We start from the raw sequence: 6,606 nt of genomic DNA, 5'->3' as shown, positions 1-6,606 counted from the left end.
GTTGGGGACGCTAGAGCCCTATAATGGTAGGCGTGGCTAACCGGCAGATTAAAAGACAAATTTCTCGTCATCTGCGCTTTGCTAAGTTGTATATAGTTGTATAGAGTCGAATTGTCTCAAAATAGGATTCTAATTCACATAATCATCCTATTTAAGACTTTTTTTCTCCTGTCGTACGCAATTTAAACCCTTGATCTTAAAACTGTCAGTCAGATTTACTAAACTCGCTTCCACTGAGCCGCTGCGTATTTAATAGTGTGTATTATAAACATGAAGTAAAATAAATGATGAATAAATGAATAAGTAAATCTTCATATTGAATTCTTAGTCACTTTGTTCTAATTAACACAGGGATTTATCTCGGCTCAACTCAAACGGTTAGCCTGCAGCCGGTCAGCTTTCCAACACATAATTTAAAGGGAACCTCGGACTTGAAGACTAATATTTAGTACATGTTTTGACCTACTGAGGGCACTATGTTTTTATACCTGCAATGGACGCTCGGGGTGATGACGTAGATTGTCACTGTCACTCGAATACTACTGGGTTGCTGCAATTCCTTCTATGTGGCGAGAGGTCCAACACATGCACTCATCGGTTAAAAGCAGGGAGTACTTACTACAGTATTTGTGTTTTATTTGAGCCTTTTGTTACCTTTTCATTGCCTCAAAATACTTTTTGCATGTGTTTCCTTCTCATACTTTTAAGCATTGTGTTTTCTTGTGGTAGCTTTAAAGCAGATTGTGGATCTGTTGACCACATTAGTCACGTAGCATATTCAAACCACCCTTATTTGATATTACTATGTTTAAGTACAGTGGTACTGCTACATACGAAGTTAATTCGTTCCTAGACCTAGTTTGTAAGTCGAAGTGGTCGTATGTCGAGCAGGATTTTCCCATAAGAATACATTATAATTCCATTAATTCATTCCACAGCCAGAAAACCTTCACTAAATCCTTAATGAATACTGCTGGTACTATTGCAAATAGCAATTACACAGAGCAAAACAAATATATTATGAAAAAAAATTGGAATATTAGTATATTAATAGTGATAATAATAACACCTATAATAATTAAACAAATCGGGTTCTAATGTTGCGAATGTGTTTGTGTGGTGTACCTGAACACATCCTGTTGCTGACTTGACAGAGTGAGATGGGACTTTTTGCTTTCACTTTGTTTAGCTGCGGGAGACAGTAGGCGTGTTGTTTTGCACAAGTTGATGGAATAAATGATTAGAAACCTGAAGAAGCAGGCGATTTCTTTGGCGGTGTTTCCACAACAATAATTATCACCTAACTTATAAACACTGGCCAACGGAGGTCGGGGGCGGATCTTCGAGAGTAGACATTCTACAGCCGTATTGTCAAGCCAGTTCACGGATGCACACACCACGCTCATATTTTTCTATCTTTTCCATCTTCATTTCAATGGTAAGCATCACCTTTTTCCTTTTTTTCACTACCTGCACTAACACTGTTGGAACCCATGATGATTTCTCTCACAAGAAAATCTGCCATGCGTCCGTCTTGCGGAAAAACAAAGAAACTGCCGCCCTGTCATAGATCGTCATATTTCGAGCATGTCGTCGGATGTAGAAACAAATGGCGAGTCAAATTTTACGTCGAAAAGATCATGTGTCGAAGCGATCAGATGTCAAGGTACCACTGTATTTTCTTAAGGCCACTTAAGTATTTTCTGTCTTTATGCATCTAAACAAAACAAGCTGAAAGCACTTTGCTAGTACTTTGGGTCGCATCCTGTCTTTCCTGTTCATTTTGCTTTTGCTGCTCGCTTGTGAAATATTGACAGTGCTGTCATCCTCATTAATGTTTCTCTCGGGTTCAAATTGAAAGGTTTGAACAGATGACATGTTTATGTCGCTAGAGTCGTACTCTGGAAGCCCGGCAGCGTAACCAAGTGACGTCACCGCCCTGCGACGTCAACAACAAGGGCAACCTACTAGTTAAATTAATTTTACAAATTGTATAAAGGGGGTATAAAGGGGGTGTATAGAGGGGTTTCAATATCAAAATTATTTTAACTCATAACAACGTTTCTTTTTTTTCAGTCTTTCTATCCGCGGATCCCTTTAAGTAAGACTCATTGCTCAAACTGAGATAGTCATTTTGTTTTACCTCACAGACCAAAATTGATAAGCTTGTGGCCTTCTCTGGCACTCTGACACACCCTGACTGGCAGTCCGTAAATTATCTGTAGATCAAAGGAGCGTGGGTATAACTGACGTGACGTTAGTCCCAAAATGGCAGCGCTTTTCTATTCCAGTGTTCATATTTTCTTATTGATTATTAATATTATATTATTACACTTAACTTCTTACATCCATGTTCTAAAATCTTATTCCTCCTGAATCGGAGCACTAACACAGCTCCAGTCATCTGTGACCCGCATGTGTGAAACATGGTCCACTAATAGAATATCTATTTTATCTATTGTATTCACTCGAATAGTTAGATGTTATACATTGTAATTGTTATGTTATATACTGCGTTGAGGTATGCCTAGAAAGTTGTGTTCATGTGGACTGCCACAGAGTTTGAACAAAATTTCTGCTTCTCATAATTGGATTTCTCACTTCCACAACCACTTCATTGTCAGTCACACATAAACACACACACAAGCACCTCAATAATACATCACGACTTAATTCATTGTGAAATATTGACAGAAAAGCTGATACACTGAGAGTGTGAGCACACCCTGATTCTTAACAAGTATCTCAGTAGGGGTTCTCTCACACAATCTTTAGTCACCTGTACTCACACTGAGAATTTAATTAACAAATTGACAAGTTAATTGTGATACCATATAACATGGAACAATACTTTTTCGTATAAACTGCATGGTTTGCGACAGGATGGTGAGAACCATAAACAAGTTAATTTTTTTCAAAACATCATGTCACAGGTTGATTACAATAAATGCACACAGTAAATTCATTGCCCAGGTTTGGTGACGTGGCGTTCACACCCTTGTGTCAAAAGCTGCTCTGACGTTAATTTCTGTCGATGGCAGAGAGCAATGTTGGACAAAATGGCAGTACGCCGAGATGGATGAAAAGCTTTTACCTTTATTTCACAAATGCAATATCAATCAAAATACAGTGTTGTACTACGGTGTCATTCACGATATTTGTTTAATTTAAAGCAATATGTCCTTTGCTCGGGGCATTCTTGCATTGATCTAAATATACACTAAATCCGAAGGTGCAAAAACCAGAAAGAATTTGGAAATGACAAAAGAGCTCTCACGTTAAGCTATCTGAAGTGTGACACACACTGGCACCTTATTTGCGATGGTGACAAACGAAGCTGGCACTCCTTATTTGGGATGATTAATTAACAGCAATGCAAAGCTGTCAGAACTATTGCCAAAACACATGCAGGTTTCGCTGAATTCTGTAAAAATACACTGTAACAAGTACATACGTTCCTAACAGTGTTGTTACCCTGCTGTTAATGAATGCAAGACCCATGAAATTTAAAAGCTTTCTTTCCGGTGAATATCTTCATTTTGGACATTTCATCGTGCCCTGCACACATTGTAGCGAAGAAGCCCCTGGACTTAACCATGCTTTACAGTAGGCACTATACACTGTGGGTTGATCACTGTGAGTGAGTATAACCACACTGATGTGGGTTTAAGTGTCATGAGTATTAACAGTTTGACAACATGAAGAAAATCATATACAGAACTTCATAAAAAAAACTGCAGTACTGCAGCCTACTCAGTTTTGCCAGCTTAAACACCTATGTTGGAGTGTCGTGGGAAAATATGTCTTCTTTTAAATAAAATACTCGGATGAGAGTAAAAGGTAATTTGATTTAAAAAATTCTTCTCTCTGTGGTATTTGGCCCTTTCTCCACCCACTCAGCACCATTCATAGTATAGGTAACACAGAGCAAAATCTGTAGGGTTGAATATTTTGAGATTCTGAGAGTATGATAACCTTAAGCAAAAATATCAGGGTTTCACGGTATTGCAATTACAGCTCTAAAATGTGTTATTTTGAGATATCTGGGTAAAAAAAAAAATTTTTTCCCCCATTGAACAAGATTTTTATTTGTCAAAACATGTTAACAAATTGGAACATACATAGAATGTTATTATCTGGGTTTTAAAAAATTCAATTGAACAGGATTTTTATTTTTTAAAAGATATTAACAAATTGGAACATAAGTAGAATGTTAAGTTAAATTAAAAAAAAAAAAAAAAAAACATATATCTTAAATATTCTAGATAAAATTAAAATAAATGCAGTCTTTCAGATGAGCCCAAACCCACAGACACAGCTCAACATTATTACCATCAGAACAAAAATAATTATTTTCCATAAAAAACGTGTGTATGACTTGTATCATGTTAACATTATACAGGGTATCACAAAAGTGAGTGCACCGCTCGCATTTCTGCAGATATTTAAGTATACCTTTTCATGGGACAACACTGACAAAATGACTCTGACACAATGAAAAGTAGTCTGTGTGCAGCTTATATAATAGAGCTAATTTATTTCCACCTCAAAATAACTCAAAATATAGCCATTAATAACTAAAGCCCTGCCAACAAAAGTGAGTACACCCCTTAGAAACTACATCCCTAAATGTCCAAATTGAGTACTGCTTGTCATTTTCACTCCAAAATGTCACGTGACTCATTAGTGTTACTAGGTCCAGGTGTGCATAGGGAGCAGGTGTGTTCAAATTTGTAGTGCAGCTCTCACACTCTCTCATACTTGTCACTGAAAGTTCCAACATGGCACCACATGGCAAAGAACTCTCTGAGGATCTTAAAAGACGTATTGTTGCGCTACATGAAGATGACCAAGACTACAACAAGATTGCCAACACCCTGAAACTGAGCTGCAGCACAGTGGCTAAGATCATCCAGCGTTTTAAAAGAGCAGGGTCCACTCAGAACAGGCCTGGGGTTGGTCGTCCAAAGAAGCTGAGCGCACATGCTGAGCATCACATCAAATTGCTTTCTTTGAAAGATCGTCGCAGGAGTGCTGTCAGCATTGCTACAGAGATTGAAGAGGTGGGGGGTCAGCCTGTTAGTGCTCAGACAATACGCCACACTCTACATCAAATTAGTATGCATGGCTGTCACCCTAGGAGGAAGCCTCTTCTGAAGATGGTATATAAGAAAGCCCGCAATCAGTTTGCTGACATGTCAACAAAGCACATGGATTAATTTGTTTGGTTCCGATGGCCTCAAGCGTGCGTGGCGGCGACCAGATGAGGAGAATAAAAAGTCATGTGTCATGCCTACAGTCAAGCATGGTGGTGGGAATGTCATGGTCTGGGGCTGCATGAGTGCTGCAGGTATTGGAGAGTTACATTCCATTGAGGGAAACATGAACTCCAACATGTACTGTGAAATGCTGCAGCAGAGCACGATCCCCCTCCCTCCAGAAACTGGGTCGCAGAGCAGTGTTATAGCATGACAATGACCCCAAACACACCTCCAAAATGACCACTGCTTTACTGAAGAGGCTGAGGGTAAAGGTGCTGGCCAAGGATGTCTCTAGACTTGAAGCCAATTGAACATCTTTGGGGGATCCTCGAGCGGAAGGTGTAGGTGCGCAAAGTTTCAAATATCCGGCAGCTCTGCAACGTCGTCATGGAGGAGTGGAAGAGCATTCCAGTGGCAACTTGTGAAGCTCTGGTCAACTCCATTCTCAGGAGAGTAAAGGCAGTTCTGGATAATAGTGGTGGCCACACAAAATATTGACAGTTGACATGTTGTATGTTAATATTGTCAACTTTCACTAAGGGCTGTACTCACTTTTGTTGCCAGGGGTTTAGATATTAATGGCTATATTTTGAGCTATTTTGAGGGGAAAATATATTAACTCTATTATATAAGCTGCACACAGACTACTTTTCATTGTGTCAATGTGTCATTTTGTCAGTGTTGTCCCATGAAATATATACTTAAATATCTGCAGAAATGCGACGGGGTGTACTCAATTTTGTGATACATTGTACCCACACTCTCTTTCTCAAAACAGAGTTAACAGAGAGAAAGAAACACCACGTTTTACCACCGCTAGACACACTAAACACGCTGGAGTTACTTATGTAGCTAGTTGGAAACGACAGTGACATTGTTTACTAACCTTTAATTTTGTAACAATGCGACAGGCGAACAAGTCATACAGTGGGGCAAAGAAGAATTTAGTCAACCACCAATGGTGCAAGTTCTCCTACTTCAAAGATTAGAGAGGCCTGTAATTGTCAACATGGGTAAACCTCAACCATGAGAGACAGAATGTGGGGGGGAAAAACGGAAAATCACATTGTTTGATTTTTAAAGAATTTATTTCCAAAGTAGAGTGGAAAATAAGTATTTGGTCACCTACAAACAAGCAAGATTTCTGGTTGTCAAAGAGGTCTAACTTCTTCTAACGAGGTCTAACGAGGCTCCACTTGTTACCTGTATTAATTGCAGGTAACGAGTGGAACCTAAGTAGAGCTGCAGCTATCAATTATTTTAATAGTCGATGAATCGATGGACCATTAGTTCGAATAATCGAGTAATCGGATAAGGAACATGAAAAATTGTATTACCTGAGCTG

This window comes from Corythoichthys intestinalis, chromosome 5, assembly GCF_030265065.1.
Source record: "Corythoichthys intestinalis isolate RoL2023-P3 chromosome 5, ASM3026506v1, whole genome shotgun sequence".
NCBI lineage: Eukaryota > Metazoa > Chordata > Actinopteri > Syngnathiformes > Syngnathidae > Corythoichthys > Corythoichthys intestinalis.
Note: the sequence above shows the minus strand (reverse complement) of the source record.